We start from the raw sequence: 24,718 nt of genomic DNA on the forward strand, positions 1-24,718 counted from the left end.
CCTCGAAAAGTTTAGAGACAGCGCATCACTTAACAGAGCCCTAACATGTTCGACAGAGAATCAAAATCACGTGAATTTGGTTCATTTTAGTTTTACTCACTTCTGGAAGAAATTATTTACTAGCCGTACTAAAAAAGAGATTTCTTCTTATACTGGAGACTATTTGCACATCAAAATATCCTCTGTAAACTTTAGGGGTTTCACCCAACATGTAACAGGTTCTGAGTGATCTTTTCGTGACCAAACTCATCAAACCCTTACACCTCAGCGGAGGAAAAAGGAAGAAAGGAAGGGAGGGAGGGAGGGAGGGTCGGAGAGAGGAGGAGAGGGGCAGAAAGAAAAAGAAAACAATTTGATTAATTTCAGTGTTTCAGTCTTCAAATCCAAAATGTAAGATAGCTTGTGTTCTGGCATAGAAAGATACACTTGTATGACATACAAATATCACTGTAGCTCTAAAATTCTATCAAATGGAACAACATGCACTCTTCTTCAGAATTCCTCTTCCTTTTTCTCTAGAAATACTTTCAATAGTGCCTGCTTGAAGCCTCACTTGAAAATGCTTGGGAATAGCTTCCACAGGACGTTCCAGGACTGGTACATTCTCTCGCTTAATTTGTTTACGTCTTGATGACTCCCTGAATCGGGACCTTGCTTTCTGCCCTGCCCCTTGAGTTCCCACAGAGCCCTTTGCTCCTTCCTGCCTGTCTGCTCAGAATGTGAATCTCCTGCACTGTCCTACCCTCTGGATCTGCCATACACCCACCCCCCTCCCCTGCCCACTGTTGTCTCTCTTATCTATAGCTTATCTTATTTTCAGTGACAATTCTTTGTCTGTGTCCTGCCTTAAGCTTTTTTCCCCACCTTGAACCTACATCTCTACACTTGTCCAACAACTCTAAGATCCTTGCCACTATTTCAGTGGTTCCAGTCTCTCTTCTAATACACTCAACCTGCATCAAGCTCCTGAACTATTTCAAAGTCCTTACTGAACCGAGATTGCTCAGCCTGTTACCTGGTAATCGCAGCGTGAACATGTGTAAAACCTAGCGTATTTCTTTCAAGTGAAGCTTCCCCTTTCTATCACCCCCAAACATTCCTTATTTCCTCCTGTATTCCCCATTCCAGTGACTATCATTGTACTCCAGACGGTAACCCCAGATAAAAAAGTCTCCACTTTTCATTCTTGCGTCACCTTCCCCTGCCCCCCCTTTGTTTGATCACCAAGTCTTATCAAACCACCTTTACACTGTCTCTTCAAAAGGCCCTTCTTTCCATCCCTAATCCCACACGTTGAGTGTTTGTCTTGCACAAACTAACAAAGTAGTTTACTTACTAATCTCCCTGCTTTCACTGCAATTCCTAAACACGTTCCATACTCTCATGACGTTATGCCTTCAAGTTTTTAAATGCTTTTGCCTGAGCTGTCCTTCCCTTTCCTCTTTTGCTGTGAAAAATGAGCTCTTTCATATTTAGGGTCTTTCAAGACCCAACCTAAATATCCTTCTTCTTTGAAACCTTTCCCAAATGCACCAATTCCCTCATCTGTGTGCCTTTAAAACTATATTTGTGCTCATTGTGTAGATATAAATTATGAGTTCCCCAAGGCAAAGGACCATGCCTTATTCATGTCTGTATAGAAGATACAAAATGTTGGTTGAGTGACTCAACACCTGCAGTGCTAGGAGAGTTTGTCAACTAACGGCAGTTCACTTGAACTGAAGGTTCATATTACTAAAACCTGGACAGGGTCTAAAGAAATGAATCCAAGGAACAAGTAATATACTCACAAACAAGTGAAATGGGATTACTATTCAATCCCTTGTAAGGAACTGGCTAACCAAGTCATTCAAGAAATTGCTTTTTAAAAGGGTAAAATAAAATGCAAACTCGAATTGGTAAAATTATTTTATAATCACATCAGTCACCAAGTATGTATTCATTATACCATTGTAAATCCAATGTAGTTAAAATCAATACCTTGTTTACAGGGCACATAATAGTTCTTCTGTCTTAGTTCCTGGTATTTTTCCATGAGCACTATCTACCCTATTTGCAAGAGTTAAGAAAAGCAAAATATTTCACACTGTGTAATCTCAGATGAACTATTATTCTCCATTAAAAGACATATGTCTTGATTGTCCTTCATGTATTTTGATGATCTGAGAGTAAACAGAATCTGGTTCATTTAGTGTAAGAATGACAAATAATTTTCAACTCTCACATCACTTGTTTGGTTACCACTGGAGTGCACAGCTGAAACCTTTAGCTGACCTCAGAGCGGACATGTGTCAGGATCACTTAGTGGTAACTGAGAGAGGAAGGACAGACTCATGGTGGCAGTTATTCCACATCTCTACATCTGTGTACTAATAGTCCGTGGGTCTAACTGACTAATATACTGTTAAAATAAAAAATTTAACTTAATTCATAGCGAGAAAATTCTTACTACCTATTAATATCAGTGATGGAAGGAAATGACAATAATCAAAGGCTAAATGTCATCATGTGAAAGAAAATAAATAAAAATAATGAAGTAAAATGTTTTAGAACATTTGTCAGCTATGTCAGAAAACTTACCGCACACAGAAAACTTATCCAAACACACAAGTAGCCTGTGGTCTGATTATTGGTCCTGTCTTTTTTATATCCCTCCCTGCTTCTGCATTTTCGCCATGACCTCCTCGTGAGCAGATGATATATCGCTGCCTGTTGCCTTTGGACTTGCCATCTGACTTGCTTTGTCCAGTGATATGTGGGCAGAAGTCAGAGTGTTCCATCTAGTTCTAAGCTCTGCCTGTTGGGCTTGTTTCCAAGCCCACCCTTGGGCCTCTGCCATCAACATGAGAAGAACATTCCACGGCTACCCCGCTGGTCCAAGAAGGATGAGAGACACAAGGAGCAGAGCTGCTCCACACAAATCACAGACCTTCAGTGAGAGGCAGAGCCACTCAGCCAAGCCAAACCTGTTAGTAAAACCCCAATATAATTACCTGTGAGCATAATAAATGCTCACTGTGATATTTTGCTGGTTTTTGGAGTGGTTCATAATGAAGTTATTTTTGTGGCAATAGTTAATTGATACATTACTCCTAGTAATACCAAGAACCAGCATTCTTGAGTACAGGAAGACACTCACACTCCATGGAGATTAATCAAACCAACATTCTCACTTTTCCTACACTAGGAAATTGCGATCTAATGACGGTAGGAAATAAACAAGATGTATAGTGTTACGATAATCTATGTCTTGTAGAACAGGTTTAAAAGACAGGATTTTCTTAAATTTAATATAGTAAGAAATACTTATTTATATAAAGAATGTGAGATACATTATGTTTTTTTTCAGCCTCTAACAATTAATCATTGAAACATAGTTAAGATGAGTCTTTCTTTTCACAAGAGGAAAATAAATTGGCATATATCCTGTGATCCATTCATACGCCTGTGACGCTTCCATTTTGTTATCCCTCTCCCTTGTTATAAATGCTTTATATTTCCTTGTGTTAGGACAGTTAGGGCAGCCTAGTGGATAGAGCAATTTTAAGCAAACAAAGTAGGGTCCTGCTCTCTTTCTGAGAAGCTGGTCATGTCTGCCATCATCAACATCCTACTATAAATATGGAATTAAAATCAAGACACAGGCAGGCTGTCTCTGGCCTAGAATTGAGAGTACTGCTAGTTCTCTGGTTGTGATTTTATGTGAATTCACGTGTACCAGATCCTGAAATGTTTATTTCTGCTCTCCTCTGCCTAAACTGGATAATGCTTTTATTTACTCATCCCTGTTTAAAATCCTAAACAGAGTAAAATGACATGTTTTACCTATGGTCTAAAGCTTAGTCTGCTTTCATTCTACATTTAGATTTTTCCACCCAGTTTTACCTGATGGCTCAGACCAAGATACTGGCTTAATCCTCTGAAATTTTGGCATTTGCAGGCTATCCTTTTCCCAGCTAAATCCATCCCCTTCAAGTTACGTCTTCTCACCTGTTGTTCCATCTGCAGCTCTCATCCTCTCTTGGTTAGCTCTTGCCCCCACTATCTCAGGAGACAGCAACGATACTTATTCAAAACTTCCTAACAAACTAGGTGAACATGTGAAATAAGAACAGGCCACTGCTTGTTCAATCACACAGGGTAGAATCAACTATAAAATACACGGCATTGCTCAAAATCATTCTCCTTTATATGCCTGTTTGTGTCCTGTCTAGAATCATGATTGGGTGGGCTAGGGGAGAGGAGAGGGGCTGTGAGAGAGACTCAGGAGCGTAAATGTCCCTCATGCTGAAGGTGATGCACAAGCTGAAACAGATCTGGGCTCACCTGTCTCCTAATCTTACTATGAATAAGAGGAGTCAAGATTAGTGAAAGGCAGTGTCAAAAGCATTATATCACTACAGTTTTGGGGAGCTGTCTGTCCTCACTAGATTAAAACCTTGCATAAAAATGTCAGAAGGAAGTCTGAGTTCGAGCATAGATAGACAGTTTCCTCAGTGTGCTCTGAATAGGCAGAATGATTCTGAATTTTTAAAAGATTGTTACTTATAAGACCTTGGCTTCCAGCAATGGCAGCCAAGTATATGTCTCCAATTCTCCCACTGAGGACAACTAGAAAAGCTGAACAGAAATATGTACAACCTCAGACTAAGAAGGGAAGCCTCAAGAGAAGTCCAGAGTCAAGCCAGACACTTGCTCTTTGGTGTGGGGTGGGGGAGGGGTGCAACTTTTCCCAAACAGGATTTGCTTATATAAAAGTAGTGGCTGAAATACCGAGAGACCATGGAGAGCTTCTGGTCATCTCACAGGGCTGGAGGGAAAAAAATTGGAGTTCAGATGCTGCCGAGGAAAAAAGTAATCTAATAAATGGTGTCCTTTCAGTGAGAACCATCTGGGTCCACACCTTAAGAAGAAGGGTGAGAGGTCCACCCGGTGGCACAGTGGGTAAGCGTGCACGTTCCGCTTCTGTGGCCCGGGGTTCGCAGGTTCGGATACTGAGTGTGGACATGACACCGCTTGTCAAGCCATGCTGTGGCAGGTGTCCCACATATAAAGTGGAGGAAGATGGGCACGGATGTTAGCTCAGGGCCAGCCTTCCTCAGCAAAAAGAGGAGGATTGGAAGCAGATGTTAGCTCAGGGCTAATCTTCCTCAAAAAAAAAAAAAAAAAGAACAAGAAGGATGAAATAGAAATAGACCATCCCTTACAAAGACTGAGACTCAGCGTCAAATAAATTCATCCAATGATCAAATAAATTCATCCAATGATTGGATTACTGTGGCCTTCCCCACCCTAATACTTTCCAAATCAAAAGTAGCAATCAAGGGGATTCCAAAGAGTAACGAGCCCCTGTAAAGAGACGGGACATACTAACGGTTTTACCTTAGACAGGGTGTGGGAGAAAGAGGTGACTGCCACAAAAGTGGGTAAGAGAAAAATCAGATGAAATTGCAATTAATTCCTATAGGCCAATGTGAGCTGGAGCATCAGTGTAGTATAACTGGAGGTCTCAGAGGCAAGCTCAGATTGCCCTCACCTGGAAGATCTTCTCCACAGGCCTTAGTTGGGTGCGTAGGAGAAAGACTGTGGGCAATCAGAGGTAGGCCCCCTTAGTGGCTCAGACAGGTAGGAAGCAACTGGCCCCTGACAGTTGACATATGTGAAATGCTGTATACTTCCCTGAGTCCTTCTCTCATATGAAGCGAAATCCTTCCCCTACTAGGAGAGAGGAAACAAACACCCTCACTCCAGGGGCAATGGGGAAGGAATAAAACAAACTTCCTCTGCCTCAAGGGAGGGAAGGAAAACCCTCCTTCCTGACCCCAGGAACTAGGCAAAGATGCACTACTTCTGAGAGAAGGGAAGAAGCAAAAGCTGCCCACCCCTGGGCGGTGGGCAGGAAGACATCTTGGGCTCCCATCCCACACCAAAATAAAGCACGATGTCCTGCTGTTTAAGGACGTGCAAAAAAATTCTCTGCTACTCAACACCCACCACAGGTACAAAGTAGGGAGGCGGAGACACATAAATCTCCCCTAAGAACCAGACTCCCCCAATCTGGGAGATAAAAACTGTAGTATGATCATACACTGGGATATCATACAATAATTAAAATGAACTATACACAAACGGAGGAACCCTAGAATGTAATGATTGAAAACCAAACATAAAAAGATGCATATGGTTCCACTTAGAAAAAGTTTAAAAACAAGCAAAATTAATCTATGCTATTAGAAGTTATTATGAGAGAGTTTTCTTCGGAGACAAGGAAGTAGTAACAGGAAGGAGCCATGAGGGGGCTTTCTAGGAAGCTTACAATGTTTCTTTGATGCTAATTATGCTAATGAGCAAATTTTGCTGCTACAAAACACTACATTGCACATTTCTGCTGTCAGGTATATAATCTAAATAAAAAGAAATTATACACTAAAAATCCACAGCAGTGCTTTCTAATACTAACAAAACTAAGGGGAAAAAGCCCCAAATAAACTTGTCCACATATGGATATTGTATAACTGGATTATATTTTCTATCTTCCCCTTGGAGCTTCCCGCCCCTCTCACCACCCCCAGCCGTCACATTTCGGAATACATTAACTTAAGTGTCTCTCTGAGATATAGCACTAATATTTCTTGAATCCACAAGCATTTTCAGAAGTAATGTCAGGGACAAGGAGATGAGGAAGGTGGACACAAAGAATAAATAATCTCACAATAGGAAATGAGTAAAAACTGAAGTCTACCTAAACGAGCTGAAGGCGGTAGAGATGGAAGAGATGAAGGATACGTGTTTGGGGGTCCAAAGGAGTACGAACAGGGAATTTGATGCGTTTGCCGCGAGCATCCACAGTGGCTGCCTGTCAATGCCACATCCATAATAGATCCTCTAACGTCTTAACTCCTACTATTCCACAGGGAATGTGTGCCTGAGCAGATCTTCACAAGCACATTTCTAAAAGCCTGAAGAGGTCTGTGTAGACAGACAGCTCCCATCTCAGCATTTCATGCTCCGAGCAGACCTTCCAAAGTATTAAAAAGCTACATCCAGAGACCAACTTGAAAGCTCACCTTTGGACAACAACAAATCAATACAGCTGACAACACTCTCTCCTCATTAGCGATTCTGATCACTAGTAACAAAGTGACAAAGCAGGCTGCCCTTCGGCCTAGGTCACATGATATTTTTAACGTGTAGTTACAAACAAAATAGTTGAAAAATGAAGCATTTTTACCAAAGAATCAAAATACATAAAAAGTAAAAATAAAATGAATACTCTAAAACGGAAAAACATAATATCTGAAATTTAGATCTCAATAAATGAGTTTATCAGTAGATTGGATATAGCAGACATCAGTATTAGTGCAGCGGAGTATAAACAAATAATATATACCAAAACTAATGCACAGAGACAGAGAAGAGTGAAATAAACAGAACAGAGCATAAGAAATAAATAGGATATGCTGAAAAGTGAAACACAGATGCAATGTAATGGGAAAACAAACATGCAAAAAGATAAATGGTGAGAAATTTCCAAAATTGATTTTAAAAAGTCAAGTTCCTAAATCTGATCAAATTCTAAGCAGGATAAGTTAAAATAAAATCTTATCAAGGCACATCACAGTAGGATGCTGGCAGCCACAGACAATGAAAAAAAATCTTAAAAACGGTCCCAATATAGTCAAAGATAATTGAAATGAAGGATAGAGGGGTAAATCCAACTGAATGATTATGACATCCCTAAAACTGTTTGCACCCAAACGACATAACTTTCAAAAAGCAAGAATGGCAGAATTAAAGGAGAAATATATAAATCCATAATCATAATGAGAGACTTTAAGCAACAAACCTGAATATCTGATAGAATAAATAGAAGATGAGCAAAGCTGAAGGTTTACACTGCTAGCTATCAATACCTATTATAAAGCTATGATAATTCAGACGGTGTGGTACGGATGCGAGGACACACAAACTGACTAACGGACAGAACATAAATCTAGAATAGATCTCCCCAATTTACTGTTAACTTATTTACGATGAAGGTGATAACGCTGTACATTGAGGAAAGAACAGACCTTCAATAATTACATGTGGGTCAACTGAATACTTTATGGAAAAATATATAAGAATCTTGACTCCAATCTTATACAAGACAAAAAAAGCACCAATACCAGAGATTGGAAATCTAAATATGTAAGGTAAAATATTAAAGCTTTAAAGGAATACTAATGAGAATATCTTGTCTTTGGAGTAGGAAGAGATTTACTAAAACAGACACACAAAAATGCCAACCACAAAAGAAAAACATTGACCTACTGGACTATGTTAAAGTATATAAACAAACCTATGTTCATCAAGACATCATTAAAAGAGTGGAAAGCAAGCCACAGAGTGGGAGAAAATATTTACAATACACATGTTCAACAAAGGACTAGTCTTCTACAAACACACACACACAAAACTGTCAAGCCAACAGAAAAACAGATAAAGGACTTCAGACAACAGAACTCCACCATCACACACAAAAAAAGGCCAACTAAATAACCAATAAACATATGAAAAGTTGTTCAATATTTCTGCAAATTAAAACTGCAAAGAGATACTGGTAAATTTCTAACAGAAGGGCTAAAATGCAAAACACCACAGGTTGGCAAGGATGAGGAGTGATTGAAACTCTCATACACTGCTCGTGGGAATGTAAATTGAAACAAGCAAACTGGATGACTCGTTGGCAGGATCCTCTAAAGCTGAACAAACACAGACTCTACGACCCAGCATTTCACTCCTAAGCGTACAGCCAACAGCAATGGGTATTATGGGCATTTATGTTCACCAAAAGAAACGCATTATAATGTTCATAGCACCTCTATTTATAAAAGCACCAAAGTGAGATCTGCTCAAATATACATTTACAGTGGAATGGATAAATAATTGTGGTATATTCATATAATAGAATGGTTTATAAGAATGAGAATGCATGGATAACAACCACATGCAACCATATAGACAAATCTCACAATGATGTAGACTGACAGAAGTCAGACAGAAAGACAAAGCATTATCACATTATTCCATCTATAGAAAGCACAAAAACAGACAACATTAATCTATCCTGCCAGAAGTCACGACGGTGGTTATCCTTGGTGGTGGTAGTGAGTGCTGATAACATTCTGTTTATGTTTAAAAAAAATCTAAGAGAAGAATTGCCTCTGGATGGTAGGTCTCTTTGTTATGTATCATGGTCATCAGAGCCAGTAACTTCTTTTTAATGCATGACTGAATCCTCATCTCCTGAAAATTTAATCAAAATCCCTAACTAGAATCTCCAAATTGACCTAGGCTAAAAATAAAAAATGACTGCAATAAGGTAATTTAATAAGTCTAAAATGTCCAGCACATGTTATGTTGCATCATAAAAAGATTATTTTTAGTTTTTTAGGCTATATAATCGAGCTCCAAGTTAACGGCTATTTAATAATTTGATTTCCTAAGAAAATCTATTTTGATTAGTTTCTTAAATATACTGTATTTCTAAGATATAAAAATGCAGTCCCTTTCAAAATTCAAAGAAAAACATTTTACTTTCTAATGCAAGTGAATTTTTTTATGAAGTGGACACAGCAGAAAGAGGATAATGAACTATTCAAATATCTGTATTTTTAGATAAGGGTATACTTCTGTGTATAAAAGTCATTTTTGCCTTTGCTATTTCATAAGACCTGGAGTAAATGAATTTGAAATGTCCTCTGAAAAACATTTTGTAAAATGCAGACAAATCCACCATTAGAGAAAATAATTTTAGAAATAGAAGAAAGCGTATTACTGAACACTCTATTTGCATAAATTTTTCACAATAAAAAGCAGTAGGATTTATTATTTACATCAAGAGTAAGGGTGTACTATTTTTCAGCTCACCCCTTAACGCTCACCTGGAACTAGGAGATGAAGTCTGAGGCCCTCATAGGTTTCCTGGATCATAAGGATGAGGGCACACCCAAGGAATGGCAGAATGGTGAGCCAGAAGAAGCCTAGATCCCGAAAACTTCTTGGACTTCCTACTCACAGCCTTTTTAATGTGAGAGAGAAATAAGCTTCTCTTTTCTTTGAGCCACTATTTTGCATTTCTCTGTTATTTGCAGCCAAACCTCAGGTAGCCTCTTAGATTGTGTAATTTGAAGTTATATTTTAGAAAGCAGAATTAGTCAAGTAGTCAATGATGTCAATTAGTTAAAACGTTCTTAATTCCTTGTCCTTAAATATAATTAGCTATCCTGCTTTCATCACCAGGGGCATACACGATTACTAGAATTCAGTCATTACTGTCCACAATAATACAATAAGCAGAGCTGGTGCCAAGTATTTTGCTTTACCAAATATATTATTTGGCTATGCATCTACCTCATCAATATCACATATTATTTAGTGAAAAAATATATCTATCCATTATATCTGCTGTATCATTTTATTTCATTCTTCGGCAAATATTTAGTGAGTATATATCATGTCTAGATACGAATCCTAGTTACTAAAGATACAAAGATGAATGAGAAACAAACCAAATAAACACCTGCTTCAAAAAGCTAACAGCAATGGGGGGCTGGCCCAGTGGCACAGTGGTTAAGCTCATGCCCTCCGCTTCAGCAGCGCGGAGTTCAGGGGTTTGGATCCCGGGCACAGACCTACGCACCACTCATCAAGTCATGCTGTGGCAGCATCCCATATAAAATAGAGGAAGATTAGCACAGATGTTAGCTCAGGGATAGTCTTCCTCAAGCAAAAAAGAGGAAGATTAGCAACAGATATTAGCTCAGGGCCAATCTTCCTCACCAAAAAAAAAGGCTTACCAGAATGGGAGAGCTAGACATAGTGCAGACCTATCTGTTGTCTAACCAACAACATTCCCACCTATCTCCTTGCCTGCCAACACAACCCCAAATTATTCTGGTACAGGCGGAAGTACATTGATCTCGGGGAAGACAGGATTTTTTTCCTGTTCCTAGGAGATGAATGATTGGTCTAAACCAGTCGTAGTAATTTCATCCTCCTTGGACTATTGGACTAAGTGTGGGCATCTGACTCAGTTTTAACTGATGAGATGCAAGTAGAAATCTCTGTTGTCATTCTCCCCCTGCTTCTTCTGACTTGGACATTGATGTGATGCTGTTGCTCTAGCAACTACATTGTATCCATGAAGTAAAGGCCAAGAAAACTGCCGAAAAGTTGCAATTCTAACATTACTGATGCACTATCTTCAGTCATTTGTTATATTTTTAAAAACGGTGTCTGTCTTAGTTTGTGGTTTTCTGTTATTTGCATTTGACTTCCTTTTTGAAGACACAAATGCATTTATGAAACAATTTGCAATAGCTGCTATAATAATGAACAAGGGCTTAGCAGAGTAGAAAGATAAATGCGCCCAGATCTGCTCTAGGGAGTTAAGAAGGCTGTAAAAAAAAAAAAAGGTGGGGTTTGAACTTTAAGGCAAAAGTTATTTTTCTATGTTAAAGTATAAGGGTAGATAAGAAGAAATGGTGACAAATAGTGACTTCTCTGCTGGGCAAACAGACACAGATAAAATGATGGAAAATCAGGTAGATCATGATGAGCATTGTCGATTTAATTTCATACGTGATGGGGAGTCTTTGAAACAATTTAAGCATGGTAATAATAATATCAGATATTCTGATTTACAAATATCCCGGCACTCTTAGGAGAACGCTTGTGGGGGACAGAAGGCAAAACATAAAGAAGTAGATGAGAAATGATGGCAGCTTGAACTAATAACCTAGTAGGAAGCAAGGGAGGCGGAGGACTCCAGCAAGACTTCTGGGTTTCTCAGTTGCCTGACTGTGTGACACGACACCATTCACCACAAGAGGGCCCCTGCAGCCGGACAGGTCCAGGGGAAAGCTCTGCTATGACACATTGACCACAGAGTGTGGGGAGGATATCCAGGTGGAGATGCCTCGAAGTCATTGAGAAACAGTAGTCAGGAACCAAAAGACGAAGACCAGCCAGAGATAAATATTTCAGATATAATTTGGGGCAACACCAATGTTTAAAAGACAAGGAGAGCAGAGGCGAGGAGAAAGGGGCTGGGAAGATGACCGATAGAAGAGATGCAAGAAAGAAAAATATTGGGGAAGGAATATGCTTCATGTCAAAGGAGAACATTTTCACACAGGTCAAATATTTCAGACTGACACGGTAAGATTAAGACTGAAATATTCACCCTGTATTTTGGGTTGAAGAAGCAGGTTGTTATTAGCAAATCTATAAAAGCTCCGATGGTCAATTATCAGTCCTCACTTCACTTGATGTCCTGGCAGCAGCCACAGCCCCTGTGGACCAGAGTTGGCTCCATCCTCTTGACGCACTTTCTCACTTGCCTTCGGGAAAGCGCTCTCCTTGGGCTCTCCGTCTTCTTCAGTGTCTACTCCCTGTTTTGTTTTTGGTTTTTTGTTTTGATTCCTCATAATCTCCCTGAACTGTAAACTTTAGAATGCTCCAGAGATCAGTCTTTGGATCTCTTCTTAATTGTCCTCTTAGTGGTCTCATCCTGTCTTATGACTTTAAATACCGTATAAATGCTGATTATTCCCAAATCTATATCTCCAAGGAGATCTCATATATCTAATTTCCTGTTTTTATTCCAGTCTCATTGAGATATAATTGACATCTAACATTGTCTAAATTTAAGATATACAACATAATGATTTGCTATATGTATATATTGCAAAATGATTACAATAAGATTTAACATGCATCACCTCACATGGCTCCAACTTTTTCTCCTCATGATGACAACTCTTAAGATCTAATCTCTTAGCAACTTTCAAATACACTTGAGGGGATTATGCTAAGTGAAATCAGTCAGACAGACAAAGACAAATACTGTATGATCTCAATTATATGTGGAATCCAAAGAAAAACCAAACTCATAAAAATGGAGATCAGATTGGGGCTGCCAGAAGTGGGGTGAGGGTGGGGGAAATGGGTGAAGGTGGTCGAAATCACAAACTTCCAGTTATAAGATAAATAAGTTCTGGGCACATAAGTTCCTGTTTTAACATCCCTGTTTGTTTATTAAATAGAATCTCGAATTTAACTTATTCCAACAAAACTTCTGATGTCCCTCACAAAATATATTCCTACTTGTTTTTTCTAATTCAGTAAATGACCACTAATCTGTCTATGATAACTAACTACTGATGACTGGGTATAATGAATAACTGATGTTTCCTTAATTGGACTCAATATGGACCTTCTGATGATAGAGATAATCAAAATATAAGTTATTCAGTTGAAGTGTGTGTGCGCACATCGACGTTTTAGTAAAGACTATACTTACAAACTTTTAAAAGGGTTAAGACACAGAGAATATTTACATTACTAACAATTAATTATTGGGTTTTATTTTTCCAATACCAATGCATTTCTTAATTCATTTACATTTCATTACTTACATATTAAAAGCCCATGACAGAGATTAAAATATAAGCAGAACTAGAGAGATAAATAGTTAAATATAATTTTAATTAAAACATTAAATTTTCAGATTCCAGTTGAGGAGTTTTGTTCCGCTAGGTTTCAGGGTTCAAAGCCCTACCCTGTTCGTAGGTTAATCTGCCCGCAGTCACCTGTGCTGTACATGCATGAGAGGTGCTCTGGGTTCCATTTCTAGCCGCTCCTGACAGTCTCTTACAACTTTCTACTAGACACAGGAGTGAACACTGGCTGTCGGCCTCCTCCTCATCTCCACTCCCCGCTGTGAGAAACAGCTCTATGTTTGTTCTTGGTGATCTTCCTCCTCTGCCTCAGTCCAGGTGTAGGTGGGAAACCAGTCCCTGAACTAGAGCAGGTGATTCAGACTGATGCTATCATTTCCCCGGCCATTTCGATGGCTTAATGATGGGAACATAGCTTAAATGTGTCTAATCATGAAACTTAGGACACTTATGAGAACTTCTAGAAAAAGAGGCTCTGTCTTCTGTCAACTGGAGCCATAGACAGTCTGAAATCAGAGCTAATATAACCATCCCGCTACCATGAGATGATATCCAGAATTGCTGGGGGCTACTACCTAGAGCTTGAAAAATGGCAGCACAGTAGAGAGGGGCTGAGTCGCGATGATGCTGATGGAGCACTGAAGTTAGCTATGAGTGCAACTCTATCAAGTTTTTTTAGCTATATATGAACCGGCAATATAAGTCGTATTTTCTGTTACTGCAAGTGAAGGAATTCTAATTGGCTATTAAAAGATCATGAGGGGGTAGGCACAGTGGTGTAGTGGTTAAGTTCACGTACTCTGCTTTGGCAGCCCAGAGTTTGCAGGTTCAGATCCCAGGTGCGGACCTACACACTGCTCATCAAGCCATGCTGTGGCAGAGTCCAATATACAAAGAATTAGAGGAAGACTGGCAACAGATGTTAGCTCAGGGTCAATCTTCCTCACTAAAAAAAAGAAAAAAAATCACAGGAAAAACACATACCAAAAACCTCCCAGAAGCACTCAAAACAAGTCTCCATATCAGTCCTGTGAGGAATTCCCACTATATTCAAAGGTACTTTAACTGTTGTCACAGGTACTATGTAAAAGGCACTAAGAGCATCATAGGTGGGTTGCCCACAACACTGCTAGGAATCTAGAAAGCCTTTCTCCCAAGACGTACGTATAAGTTTACATTGTCACTGCCTCACTAGCTGTCCCCAGTTTAGAAAAACAAGATCTATGTCAAGCAGAAAAACTCCGCTATGCCATGGGAGCCAGAGTGCTGTCTCTTTCCCTTCCCTTCATGCACTTCTTCTCCATCCTTCTTCCCTCAGCCCACGGCCTCTACCTATATCGAGTCAGGGACTACAGACCTTAGAAAAAGAATTGAGAGAAAAATGGGAGATAAGATAATAATACTGTACTCTAGGAAATGTGACTCTTTAGCAATCTATTACAAGTAGAGGCAAAAAGCAAAAAGGAGTTTGTATTTTTTCATGCATTTTCTCCATCTGTTTAGTCAATGTGGAGAGGAGAAAATTCCACCTCAGGCAACAGAACTATACTAGATAAATAAAAAGCCTGCTAGACAATGGCAATCAGGTTAGGAGGTTGACATAAGATTTCCATCAATGTTGACATAAGAAGGAGATTTGATATTGATCAAACAATTTTATCACTATTGATCGATATCAAATCTCCTTCTTATGTCAACACTGATGGAAATCTTGCATAGCAATAAAATTGATCCAGTATCAAGAAGACAGAGTCTGGGGCCCGCAGCAATCTGCACATTCTGTCTTTTGGTGATCAGCAGCCTGTACAAGCATCCTCTCATTCAAGAATAAGAATGAGGATGCTACCAACTACGACGAAACGCTGCAGGACCAGATGGTTAAGATGATGATCATGGAGAAGATACAAGGCAACAGCAGAGTAAAGACCCACATCAAAGAGGAAGAAAGGGCAGAATTGAAAGTGCAAAAAAAAAATCACTTCAGTGATCCAGAGGACAAGTAAAAAACTCAAAAACATTGTGGGAAAAGAAAGAGATTTTTTTTAAAAAAAGAAAGAAATGGAAATATATGGTGTACAGGGGATAAAAACCCAAACTACATATTATAAACATTTTTAGAGAAAACCAAAACACAAGTAGAATAACAGAAATAAATGCCTCAATCCAAGATGTAGCCAAAAACACATTTCTAGGATTGAGAAAACACTCAGATTAGGCGACTTTGAAAGTACACTTCTTATTTCAAGCAAAATACGTTCTAAGAAAAGATCCATACCTAGATATACCACGGCAAATTTAGGGGTTAATTTATTTTTTATAATCCTATGAGCATCTAAGTAGAGTCCTTTTTTTTAATGTTATATATAAGTGAGGAAAAGTCCGATTGGCATGACATCTCACGACTGAGTTAAATTCCAGAAATCGGTGGTCCAAGAGCTATATTAAACTGACTATTGTGATCTCACTATTCAACAAACAGCCAAAATATCACTTGTGTGTAAAGGGGAAACGAGCCAAAGAAAGACTTGTTGTAAATGCAAGGATTTAGAAGGGAATTTACCAATGCGATCTTCCTTTAAAAATTACTTAAACTAAAATCACAGGCTTTTGAAAAACGAATCAAAACAAACAACTCAAATATGGAACTTCATGTAATTTAAAAAATATATTAAGCAAATAAGACTGAATATCTAAGTTATATGGTTATAAAATGCAAATTTCAAGACTAATTATTTAAAGAAGAGACAAATAATAGAAAAGTTATAAAAATCTAAAAGCCTCAGCTTGTTATCCCAGATACTGAGATTTAGGAAAAGAAGAGAAGAAAACAAAGGTAGACTAAACTTCTTATTTTACAAAGGTAACCAATAGCATAATTTGTTTCTTGATATTCGGTGAGAAATTGACTCAAAGTAATTTTATAATTCAAAAATAATCATCATGAAATAAATTTTTCTGTTAAAATATACAATACACAAGGTTAAAAGAAAAAAATTGGATAAAAACATATAAATGTATATAAAACATCTTACTTAATATGCGGAGTGATTATATCAATGATTTGAAAAAGTCTCTGGAGTTAACGTAAAAGGTATCTATAAACAGTTATGTTTCTGTATTTAAAAATTTATAGATATATACATACATATACACACACAAACACACACTAAAAACTAAAAGAATTCACATCACAAGGTAATGAGTTGGCTATTTATTTATTTATTTATTTTTTTGAGGGAGATTAGCCCTAAGCTAACTACTGCCAGTCCTCCTCTTTTCGCTGAGGAGGACTGGCCCTGAGCTAACATCCATGCCCATCTTCCTCTACTTTATACGTGGGACTCCTACCACAGCATGGCGTGCCAAGCGGTGCCATGTCCACACCCGGGATCCGAACCGCGAACTGCAAACCCCAGCCGCCGAGAAGCAGAACGTGCCAACCTAACCACTGCGCCACTGGGCCAGCCCCTGAGTTGGCTATATAATAGTTGGAAATGTATTATTCCTTTAACTTACTTATATTTTCTAAAATGTTCATACTCACTTCTCCATTCATTCAGTCAGTCAAGAAATATTTATTGAGCTCCAACTATGTGCCAGGAAGGCACTGAAGATAAAGAAGTCTGCAAAACAGATAAAAATCCTGCCTTTCCATAGTTTTTATACTCTCATGGGAAGGAATCAGAAAATGAACAAAACAAACAAGTAAATGATATATATTCCAAGATAATTTGCAGTATGAAGAAAAATAATTCAGGGAAAGAGAATAAGGAGAGCTGGAGACGGAGTTGACATGGCAACTTTTTAAAAGATCGTACGGGGAGGCCACACTGAGGGGATACTGAGCGAAGATTTGAAGGAGATGAGAAGGCAAAATATAAAGCTTTCCGGTGGGAAAGCAGGCGAAGCAGAAGAAGAAGCAAAAGAAAAACTGAGATGGAAGCATTCCTGGCAGGTCTGAGGAACTGTAAGAATTATGAGAATTGTAAAACTACATGTATTCAAAGGTCAGAGACGTATCAGGATCCAGAGATTCAAGGTAATTTTGTTGAACTCAGCTTTTCATTCTTTGGAATCTTGTAAATATTTCAATAAAAATCTGTTGCCTGCGTTAATAAAAAACAAATTAAAAAAATCCTAAAAACATCTTGCTGAAAATCAGTGTTTAAAATTTGAATACGCTAAATGCTCAGAGCTCTGCAAAAGATATTTTTTAATTATATAATCAATATGTGCTTATTAGAAAACATTTGGAAATGGCAAAAAATCGGAAGGATTTTTATTTTTAAATCAGCCGTTAGCCTACTACCTTGAGATCTTCTCCCTCTGTCTCCGATCCATAATTCTAAATGACCACTCTCCTCATTGGGATATGGAGAGCCAGAGATTTTTGAGGATGACTACACTTTTAAAGATCTCTAACTCGGCGCATCTCAAAGTGTGGTTCCCAAGTCTCTAGCATCAGAATTAACTGAGAAACTTGCTGAAAATGCAGATTCCTAGATCACCCCGAAAGCGAGTGGATCAGAATCTTGGGGTAGAGTCTGGCAACCTGCTTTTGACCATCACTCCCAGATGATGTACACGCACAGTAAAGCTGAAGAACTACTTAGTTAGTTCAGCAATAGTAAAGATAATTTAGCAGAAAAACTCCCTCTGGTATCTTCTACTGATGGAGATTAATCTCTTAAATGTCCATCATTCCTAAATTTACCTTTCTGGCGCTTGGCAGGGCGTTTTAGCTAAGCATTCCCAACATATGTCAAATCACAATGTTCTTAAAAGCTTAGATGATAAAATAGGTCACAACAAGAACAGTATTAACCTACATTAAAATCCTGGATTAGGTAGCAAATAGAAAAGAATAAGGTCGTTATGTTAGTTCCCATTTGGACTCACAAAATGATCATTTATACCAGCAGGAATTTTAATTTGATCAGCAAAACACAGGAGTTATATGTAAGACCAAGACACTGATTCGAAGACGTGCAGTTTTTCCATTGTCCATCTACACACATATTCTATCATCCATCTACATATTTAGTTTTATACTTTCCTACATTTTAACAACCGATATGAAATCTATATGAATTTGAATTATGGAATTGGATTTCTCCTTTTGCTTGTGGGATTCCAGAATCTCTTGAGCTGCACCGTGGAAATGATTTTTAACGTGATCGAAGAAGTAATCCACTTTTCTTGAACAACAGGGTTATTCATATACCTTCAGTGTGACCATTCTGAGGGAGTGAGTCAAAGAAAACTAGAAGAGGTGTGAAATCACAAATGTCACCCATACACTATCAAGTTAGAAGTAAATATTCACTGAGAGACACAGTTTGAAAGTAAATATGTAAATATTTGACATAAAAAGATACAGCCTTATTTCTACAAAAGGGTATGGAAAAAACGTGTAGCCTTATTTTTATAAACAGGGTCATTCCTTGTGAAGGAAGACCTGAGAAGCTATGCCATGAGTCACTCCGTAAACCTGAGGACCCCTACCCCCCTTCTAATTAATCTGTTTTATGAGCTGGATTTTGTACATGAGTTTTTAAAGTAGGGTGGGCCTTTATCTGTCTGTGAAAATCAGGATTCCCATTTGGCAGAAACAGTCACTTAGACTGGCATTTTCATGTTCTGGGCAAAGAGTGATAAAAACTATTTTGGCAAGTCAAATGAGAAAAACCAGCAAAGGAAATCAAATGGATTTAAAGTTTGAAAGTTTTGCAATGAAAAAGAAATAGCCCACATAAAGTAACTAAATCAGAAAATTTCTTTAATATATGCATCCACATATTGATAGAAGACCTGAAATAATTCCTAAAGTTTGATAAGAGTTATATCAGCTAAGGCAGGTGATGCATGGATCAGACAGGGGCCTAACCTACTTAATAGCCCACCTGTCAAAAATTATGTCCTTAACCAACATAAAAATTCCCTTAAAGATGAACGAATGTAATTAATAATGAAAGTGAGATATTATGTCCAAAAAGCTGCCACTGAAATGTAGATGTTTATGAAACGTATCCACTATTATATTTTCAGAAATAAGTTCCTTTATTTAGCAGTTCATGGTAGTTCCAAGAAAAATTTCAAAAGTGAAATTGTACATGAATATGACCAGCTCAAAAGGTGACCATGTCCAATGGCATAATGTACCTTATATCAGTACTTCTCAAACTCTACCCTGCATAAGGACCACTTGAGGCTTATTAAAACACAGATTCTGATTTGTTAAGGGCATGGCCTGAGAATTTGCATTTCTAACAAGCTCCCAGGAGATGCTACTGCTGCTGGTCTAAGGTACACGTTGAGTAACTCTGCTCTAGATGGCATCTGGTACCAAAGAAAGTCTGGAAATAAACATATGCAACTTCAAAATGTTACCTAACGATAACCATAATCTAGGCTTCAGATGTAACTTACAAAAACTTATTTCTAGTATTCTCAACACTCCATTGTAGATGAGATGGCTATGGACACTTAGGTACCATTTGGGTGCATTAGGATAATGAATGTCTAAGATAATCGGATCCTCCGAAAATCACAAAAGGCTTTGGAGCAAAATTTTAATTGTATTAATGAGAAAATTAAAAAATGGAAAAATTGAGAAAACACTTTTTAATTAATATTTTAAGTAAACTTTCTACGTGATGAAACCAAACACGTGCACTTTGTTCATTATGTACAATAATTATTTTAACAATAGAAAAGTGATCTAAATCTTAACTACTTAAACTTTTGAATCAGTCACTTGAAAAAATATGATGAAAGAGAAAATGATGTTGGCGACATAGTTGCGCCTCACAGGGAGCAGCAGAATGTTGAGTGTCAGAGCCCAAGGTTCCAGACTAGCTTTCCCACTAACCAACTTTGAGCAACATAATCTTTATGTGTTTAGTGACCTCATCTACAAAATAATGCTGTCAGATTAACTAGTCTCGAAGGACCCTTCTAGCTTAAATTCTGAAATGACTCCTTCAAAACTGTTACCACATTTACCTTAAAAATAAAATGTTGCATAACTCTTTTCATTAAGAATCATTCATAATGTTTTATCTTAAACAATGAAACAATGAAATATTATCAATTTCTTATTAACCAACTATTCAATTTTCAAGACTCCATGTGGAGCTGTCTTATACTGGAAAGTGAAGGTTTTCCTAGAGTACATCAAACATGAGTGCTCTGTGTAAGGAGAACTATTTTTGGTTTTCCAATTTGAAACTGAGTTTTTTGTATGTGAGATTTGAAATTGAACTTATTACACATAATTGCAAGTGAGCCTTCCTGGGATACTGGTACATGCTCACAACTTAACGTGTCAACAATTTGGAAGAAAACAATGAATCTAAGCATAACGAAAATTAAGCAGCCACCTCTCTGTGAGTTCTTTATGTCTGAGCATTTGAATCTATAAACCAAGCACTGAATGTCATTAACATCCTCACTGAAGCATGGAAAATGATTTCTTACATTTTTAGATAGAGTTTTCCTGAACATGACAATTATCAATTATCCCTATAATAGCAAATAACCCTGATGAATGATCTCCCGTATGGTCTTACTGTAGAAGGTTTATATGACTGTTTGTATGATATATACAGATTTCCTAAGTTAGAATGCAGAATTTCAGAGTTTAAGGAGATAATTAGGCTAGTAAATCACACCTTGTAAGTACATTTAAAGAAATAAAAAGTAAGACTTTTATTATTATTTTAAAAAAATTATCTCACTCAAGTAGTTGATAATGTGACATCTGGATGACAAGTGCAACCTGTGGCTTTAATTTCAGGATGCCTTTTTTTACAAAGTCTACCCAATTTCAAATGTTTGAATTTTTCTTCAGTTGTATTTGTCTAGTCATGAAATCAAGTGAAAACAATCTGAAACTCTGTCTCCTAGTGTGACAGCCCGTTTTACCATGAGAACTTCTGAATTTTCTAATCAATGATGATAGATTTTTTTCTCTTTCAACGTACAAAGGCACAGGTCAAAACTGATCATTTTATAACATTTCCCTAACAATTTTTATAACCAAGGCTACAAGTCCGTCTTGAACATTTTAAGTAACCCCAAGTGAGAAGAAGGTTTTCCTTTGGGTCTTGCGTCTCTACAGAGTAAATTCTTTGGGGAATTTCTAAAATTTTCTTCAGGCATCCATATGTAATTTCTTGCTCATAAATCTCCAAGGAATAGTCTCATTAACAGTGAGAGAATAATCTCCATGTGATTATCATAGAACAAAGCATGGTCTGAGATGCTGAAAAGTGCCAACCACCTCTTAGTTTAATATATGTTTCTGATAAACATCTATGTTTATCATATACGTTCTGATAAAAAAATGAAGGAGTCAGAGTTAACAGGAAATCCCTCCCAGTCTCCTAATACGATTTCTATGGATTAAAATACTCCCAATGAAATCTCTGTTCCTGAAGATGCACTGGAAGCTACCAGCCTTCATCTTAATATTTCAATCTGCTAAATGGAATAGATACACAAAATATAAAACGAGATAATTTGGCAGTTGCAGAAAGTAGGAGAAAATAGTAGTAATGCTTGTATATGCATCATCACCATGAATGGCTGGGTAAACTGGTTATTCAGTAATCTGATAAACTGTTGCCTTTCTTGCATATATCAGATTTCAAATCAATTCTGGAATATAGGAAGGAAATGCGAATCCTTCAAAATTGTTTGAATTTCATTTTAGTCTTCATTTCAGAGTTTAGGCAAGATAAAATTACATAGTCTGGAAAATTTGCACATATTTTATTGATAGTGACAACCTAAATATTGACGTTGGACTTCTAGTATCTATCGGGGCAAAACAAACAAACAGAAATAAAACTGTTCCTACTGTTCTTTGAGTAATTTCAAAACTGTCCCTGGCTCATTAATTTTCAGGCTAAGGACTGCAACGTGGAGTCTACAGAAAACAATAACAAAAACACCCCAGCCCCAGCAGGGCCTCTACTGGGAGCAGAGGAATTTAAAAACATTTTTTTCTAAACTAAACTAATTGGGGCTTTCTAATATATGGAACTATCACATGACTAAAGGCTAACCAAAATTTTTAGTACTCCCATATTTAATTATTAAAAAAAAAGAATGAAGAATTTTAAAACTTTCAAGTAAATATATTTAATGTTTTTTTCAGAGATACCCAGAGTTCTTTAAGTATTCCTATTAATATTGACCCAGGAGAAAATCAGATTAATATAAATAACAAAATTCAACTAGCTATTTTAACATGGAATAAGTTTGTGGAGCTCACTTAAGAAATATGACTTTTCTTTCTATGTATGCTCTTTGAAATAAGCCATTGGTTTATTCCAATTTAGAAAACTTGCCAGGAACTCTTAGTGCAATGACCTAAAACTTGCATTTGTAACATTGATCTCTGAAGAATCCACTAAAGCATGTTTCCCAAAATTGTGTTGAATTAACTGATAATATTTTATAGTCACTTAATTAGTCTATTTAGTTTTAGATCATAGAATAGGAAAGATGGTCAGACCACTTGCCTCAAATCTCTGCCTTCACACAGGTAAGACATAACTATGGCCATTTTCTTGCACACTTAGGCCAGTGAGGCAGAATCTCAAAAGGTTGTAAGTGGGTGCTTTTTCCATAGTTTTAATCATCACAAGCCCAGCATCAGCTCCCCTCAAGCAGGGCAGTAATAAGATAATACTCAAGCCCACGCTGTGTTCTATGATAATCACATGGAGATTTTCTCTCACTGCTGATGAGACTGTCCTTGGAGATCTGTGAGCAAGAAATTAGATCTGGATACCTGAGGAGAATTTTAGGAATTCCCCAAAGAATTTACTCTGTAGAGAAACAAAATCTAAAGGAAAATCTTTTTCTTACTTAAGGTTACTTAAAACGTTCAATAAGCACTTGCAACTTTGGTTATAAAAATTGGTAGGGAAATGAGTTTCTCCGAAGCGTATTTCTGAAAGATTCAGAAGTGTAATATCTCTCTTTAAACCCTTGTTTGACTCCCATAAATAAATAAGCATATATATATATATATATGGAAGTTACAAAAACAAGTGTGACATTTTTGATATGTGATCAAAGTTATCATTAAATTTCATTCAAATCCATTGCTTTTAATTAATATAATTAAAAAGTCAGCTTAAATTTCTGCTCCTTTTAATATCTGCATGCAAAAAAGTCTGGCTTTCTGTTTGGGGAGGAAATAGGAAAGACTGTATTTTTATGATTTACTTAGCACATACTATGCCTCTCACATTCACTATCGTCTTTTTCCTGGAACACATTTCCTTTTTACTCCAAGCTTTCTTGGTACAAGCTAAATACTAAGACCATCTTCAAAGGGATAGGTCATCTATACAAAAGTGCCTGGCGGGCACAGTGACGGGAATAACAGTCTGGACTCTACACATACATAACCTCAAAAAACAAAAATAAAACAACGTCTCTCGTAATGGTTATAGTTTACACTCCAGTGGTAGTTCAGATATATGCATGTTGGCTGCTTTCTGTGCCTTGTAATAATCAGGCGTGTGAGTCTGTAAGCCAGGGGATTCACCCATTAGCATCATCGTGTTGCATAGCCCTGCAGGACGCAGAAAACCAATCTGCGACCGTCGCAGGGGCCTTCAGAGGCCCGTTCACAGGACGCCACGCCAGCTCTAAGATCAGTCTCTTCCAGCCTGCGCCTGCCCGGGTCTCTGACCCCGCGGCCCCGCCGGCTCCTTACCTGCAGGAGTAGGCGACGGCAGCGGCGGACAGCGGACTGTGCTGAAGCGGGCGACGCGGGCACGAGCTCAGCCGGCGCTGCCCGGCCGCCCCGCCCTCCCCTCGTGGGCGCCGCGGGCTCCCGAGGCTGGGCGGCCGGGCAGCGGGCTCGGAGGGGCGGGGAGGCGGGCTCCGCCCCCAGGACCGCGGTCCCGCTTTCCTGGTCCCGCCCTAAGGTCACGTGACAGCCACACTGGCCGCTGATTGGAGCATCTGGGGAGAGGCGGAAGCGGCCCGCGACTCCTGGGGACCGTATGCGAGAGAGGTGGTTACCTGGCAACGGGGAGTCTGCGCGGCAAACGTGGTTCCCTGGCATTGGGCGAGGCTTCAGCAGAGAGTTTACAGTGATGCCAAAAGTGGAGAAAACCAGTGAATCACCAGTGTTCTCACTTCCGAACACGTTCCACAGGTCGGGTGAAGTATACAATAAATAAATC

The 24,718-nt window shown here is 38.2% G+C and overlaps 1 protein-coding gene across 3 annotated transcripts in view; it reads right to left on the reverse strand.

Annotated features, from left to right (window-relative positions):
- Nucleotides 1-24,366, reverse strand: part of WDR17 (WD repeat domain 17) — a 100,984-nt gene extending 76,618 nt beyond the window's left edge. For all 3 annotated transcript variants that reach the window (XR_006886659.1, XM_046648634.1, XM_046648635.1), the window contains exon 1: nucleotides 24,244-24,366. The gene's annotated coding sequence lies outside the window, so the exon portion shown is untranslated. The remainder of the gene's footprint in view (nucleotides 1-24,243) is intronic.
- Between the last annotated feature and the right edge of the window lie 352 nt (nucleotides 24,367-24,718).

Source organism: Equus quagga, chromosome 22 (assembly GCF_021613505.1).
Source record: "Equus quagga isolate Etosha38 chromosome 22, UCLA_HA_Equagga_1.0, whole genome shotgun sequence".
NCBI lineage: Eukaryota > Metazoa > Chordata > Mammalia > Perissodactyla > Equidae > Equus > Equus quagga.